Raw genomic sequence first — 5,363 nt, 5'->3', positions numbered from 1 at the left:
TGGTACGTTGAGGGGGGGAGGGGGAGGACGATCCCGATGACAAATCTCTCGGCGGGCAAATGTTGTGGGACGGACTCGCGCGTCACGTGTTTGTTGTCCAACCGCGGTGTATATTATCACAGCGATTAGAACGACATCGTAATGGGATTGTAATAATTATCGCGTCGCGGCGCCCTGTCGTTGTCACTAATAACAGTTTCGTAACGCGACGTGGCAATTTGGCGCGTTAATCCGCGAGCGGAGTCGGGAATTTCGCACGACTCCATCAAGATTTAAAGAGCGTCCGCATCCCCGCCCGCCGCGTCGCGCAAACGGCACACTACCGATTATTATACTTAAAACCGAGTAAATAAATCATGGCTCGCGCCGTCGGCGCGGCCGAACCAGCCCGTGCGTCACCTGTCATCCCGCGAACGCAATCGGAAGGGATTACTTCGCGCGTCTGGGAATCTCAGTTCGAAATTTCGACGCTGCTTTGACGCACCCAAGGACAGTTCGCGGCCCGCTCGGATGGTCCGACGTACCGGTGAAAATCTGCCCCGACGGTTAACTTCTCTCTTGAATCTTTGATTCCGCAGATTCGACCTTAACGCTGTTTCGAAGCTACAAATGCTCTCGATTATTAAATCTATGTGAGTATTCGAAACAATATATTTTGATATTAAAAATAGCGGTAATTTGGGACGTCATCGTGGTGAAAGTGGAAGTAAGTCGAATTATTAGGATTGATCCTATTATGTCATTTCAGCTCCTCTACTGTGTTGTAAAAGTTTAATATGGAGCCAAATTTCGACTCGGATTCCCGATTGAAACTTTGATGCTACTTCGACTCTTTTGGAAATTTTGCTCTTATAGTCAAAATCCGCTTCGATGATATTACAATTGTTAACTCTTCTCTCTTTCTCTTTCTCTCTCTCCCTTTCTTTCTCTATCTTTCTCCCCCTTTTCCGTCCTTCTTTCTCTCTCTCTCTCTCTCTCTATCTCTTTCTCTTTTTTCTCCCTTTCTCTTAAACTTTCAATTCTACATATTTTATTTTAATATCACCTCGAAGTCATAAATGCTCTCAATGTTTCAATTATTAAATTCATATGATTATTCAAAACAATGTATTTTAATATTGAAGCGGAATTTAAGACATCATCATGATTAAAGTAACTATATCGTTAAAACTGAAGCTATTTTACTGTTTTAGTTTACCTGCTATGCCGTAGAACTAAATAAACTTAGTGTAGAACTAAAATTGCGATTCGAGTTGTAACGATATTATATTTATTAATTTCTCTCTCTCTCTCTCTCTCTCTCTCTCTCTCTCTCTCTCACCTTTAATTCTACAAATTTAATTTTAATGTAAAATAAAATTAAAATTATTTCGAGATTTTATATAAATGTTCTCGATGTTTCGTTTATTAAATTCATACAGGCATTCAATTTAATGCTAAAAGCGTCGAAAACTAAAATTTAAGACTTCACTATGACTCAAGTAGGAGTAAATTACATCGATAGAATTGAAGCTATTATGCTTTCTTAGCTCCTCTACTATGCCGTAGGATTAACAATTTTCACAGGGTCATAATTTCGAGTCGGGCCTCCCAATCGACATTTTCACTTATATTGTTAGAATTGAAGCTATTTTGCTATCTTAGTTTCTCTACCGTGTTGCGGAATTGAAGGTAATATAGGTTTTCACGCGTAGGGCTAAAAAATTTCGACTTTCGGATACACGCTCGGCACGGCACGCCTTATTTACATTACACGATAACGAGTTCTGAATTTGGATCGCTCGCTTTCGTCGCCTCGGTGAAGCCGACGCGACGTGTCCGTGCGGACGACGCAATTCGCCGCTCGCCGAGTTATCGAACGCGCGCGAGATCGATCGATCTTCGCGATCGACGCGGACGAGAATAGAGCCGAGGCCACGAGGAGGTAATAGAGCCGTGGAACGAGCAGACACCTCGCAATTTGGCTAATGGCCTTCCACCGGCACCTTGGGGATATAGCCGACACGGCCGTCGGCGCCGCGCCTCGCCGCGCCGCCAAGAAACACAGACCCCTCGCCCTGCCGCGCGGGCCCTCTAACGAGGAAGGGTGGCACGCGTCCTCTCCCCGCCGACGCTTCCGATAGTTTGCCGGGCGGAAATTGCGTGCCGAACGCGGCGAATATGATTGTTCCTCGTGACTGCGTCCCAACGGGCGAAACTTAAAGGTGAGGAAATGTAATAGGGATCGCTCTCTCTTCCACCTTCCCCCTTCCCTTGGCCACGGAATTATCGCGTCTTACAGAGTGGACATACGCGGATAATGGGGAAATTTGAGCCTTGGAAGCGACGGAGGGAAAAAGATTGCTTGAATTAACGTGACAACCCGCGTGGATCATTTCTTGGGATCTAATTGGGATCCTAGTCCGATTTCCCGGAGTAATGATGGATTTTAGTTGGGAAATCTACGCACAGGTGCGGTTTGGAAGTGTAATCTTTCAAACGATTTCACACGATTCTAAGCGGAAACAGAAATGGATCCTATTTTCTCTACATTTCCTCGGAAATCCTTTTCCGCTTTTCATTTTACACCATATGGTTGAACAAAGTATATAGAATTTTAAGTTCACTTCAAGTATTTACACTTTACAAGTGCACACATGTACTGCGCTATTAAAAATAGTAACATTAAAAGCGTAATCCTGTTTATTAATCTTTTTATTTCACATATAAAATGTGCTGAATTAACATTGACGAACTTCGCGAGGGCGTAGGACTGATTGAAGTGAACAACAAAGTCCTCTACCATTTTATAAACAACACGTGTAAAGTAATATAGCTGTTGTACCTACGCTGAGGGAAAAAAATTGCTACGTTTAAATAAATATTTGCTAAAGAATATTGGAGTAGTTCATTTTATTTGGATTAAGTAAATATTACTTCAATATAGCACTTTCTTCCTTTCAGTGTGCTACGTTCAATTCTAATATTCCTTAGCATATATTTACTTAAATGTTGTAATTTGTTTTCAGTATAGCAACAAATATTAATATATTGAACTTTGAACCTGCCGCTAAGTACAACAGCCGTCGTATACTTGTAGATTAGCCACTCTGAACACAAAAATCCTGTACCATTTTGCAAATAACTGGCAAATTTTTGACTTAATAATTAAAAAAGCCTTTGTCACATCGCCATTTTCAGTAATTAATAACTCGAAATTCTGCGTGTTTGCAAAATGACAGAGGATTTTTTCGTTCACCCCCATCCATTTTACGCCCTCACTAAGTTCGTCCATGTTGATCTGGAATACTTTATATATTTGGTCAAACTGTCACTCGACTCTGGCGATGACACGCGACAGCGCACAGCCAATCAGAATCGCGAAAGAGAGATTTCATCTTATGTTTGGGAGAAGAACAGAATTCCCCATTGGTGCCGTAGTGGAATAACGTATTTCGGGACATCTTTGAATATTCCAATCGGAATCTATGCTTAAGGGGGAATCCAGAAAAATTTGTATGCGGGAATAAACGAGTAGGATGCGTTTTGATTTGAAGAAAACTAAATTTCCGATTCTTGCGGAGCAAATTTTATTTTCAGAACTAGGAATTTAGTTCTCTTCGATGAAAACGCGTTTGATTTGTTCATTGTTACGTTAATTTACCGATCTTTTTTTTTTTTCATACGGAAGAAAATGAAAAACAATTCGGTTTGCGTGTGTTCGCGTGTGAATTCGTTAAGATCACCCGAGCGTACAGAAGAACGAGGGAGAACGGCGATATCGCGAGCGGCGAGGAATTTTCGAAAACGCAAGCAATCACGCTCCCGTTCCGGCATTATAGAAAAAAACACCGCGATAACGGGTTACGGGAACAAAAGTTTACAGCGTAATCCTGCAAACCGGATATGCGAAACGTATCCATCGAATTGCCGCCGTAAATACAATTTTTGCGGCGCGACGAAAATCCGAAAAAAGTGGGCTCCCACACATCGCTCTCGTGGAGCGAACGTCCGACAATGGGAAGGGATTGAACGAGAACGAACACAGCGGCACCAGTGCGTGTAGCGAAGCGTTCCTCCGAGATCGTTCGACTCCTTCAAGGACCACATCGCGCCAAACTCTTTATAATAGACTGCGATTTATGAAATTATTACATTACTAAGCCGTGTGGCCGTAAATTCTCGAATCGAAATTTTGGTTTTATGTTAAACCTTCAATTCTACACCAGAAGCTCAGATAGCAAATAGTTTCAATTTTAACGATGAAATTTACTCTTATTTTGATCACGATGACGTCCTAAATTTACGTTTCTGTTGTTTTTAACGGCAAGATAGATCGTTTTAAACGCCCGTGTGAATTTAATCCAGAGAATGGCATTCAATATCTTGATACTGAAATCATAGGTCTCTCAGGCCTACATCTCGAAAAAAATTGCAAAAATCGTAATTTTTTCATTTTTTAGTTTTTCATGAATCTTTAAGTTTAGTGTCAATTTTTATTTCTTGTTTTTGTAAACTGGTTACCGTACAGAGGAAAATATTCCTTTGTATTCAATAGAATTTCTTTAATTGAAACCAATTTGTGTTTTGGAATGAAACAAATACGAACGTTTGATTGAACCAATAGAGTTGTTTGATTTCTCGAACAATAAATATCTTTACGTCAAATAATATATTTCTTTTGTATTTTCATCTAAACATTACGGTGATTGTCGCGGGCAATAAATTATTTGAAAGCAATGTAACACTATGTTAGAAAAATGTTAAAGAACTTTTTTGTTTCGGTTGAACGATACTCCATTAAAATCATGAAATAAAATCTTTTAATTAAAAACCAAATTTAAATTAAAAACCAATATTATTTCCTCTAAATAATACTGTTTTCTCTACCAAATAACGTGGTTTACTCTAGTGAAACAACATTTTCATTCAAACAAAATAATATTTGATATGAAATTATGTCGTTTATATTAAATAAATTCAAGTCAAGCGCGTATAATAAATCCAAAAGGAACCATTTTTTTTGTGCGTCAGGAAACCAGTTATCTCCTTGGATTAGGCCGATAATAATAGCGGTTATATGGACCTAGCTTTCTTCCGAGTAGCAGAAAAGTAGGAATGAGATGTAGAGTTTTACAGAAAACACGGAAGAGGAGGTGAGCGAAGAAATTCATGTAGACTTTGCACGCTTAACGTGTTACTGTCAGGATCAATAATCGAGATATCGATAGCATTTATAGCTTCAAGGTTGCGGTGAATCTATGGAATCGAAGATTCAAGAGTGAAGTTGACTACTATATATCCGTACCATCAAAATTATTTTTTTTACTAGTCTACGGGCCATTTACATATAGTCACAAGCTATCATTACGTGTAGTATTATA

Source organism: Dinoponera quadriceps, unplaced genomic scaffold (assembly GCF_001313825.1).
Source record: "Dinoponera quadriceps isolate SergipeBrazil2010 unplaced genomic scaffold, ASM131382v1 scaffold1788, whole genome shotgun sequence".
In the NCBI taxonomy this organism is placed as follows: Eukaryota; Metazoa; Arthropoda; class Insecta; order Hymenoptera; family Formicidae; genus Dinoponera; species Dinoponera quadriceps.
The sequence above is the reverse complement of the archived record's forward strand: the minus strand, read 5'-3'. Positions refer to the sequence as shown.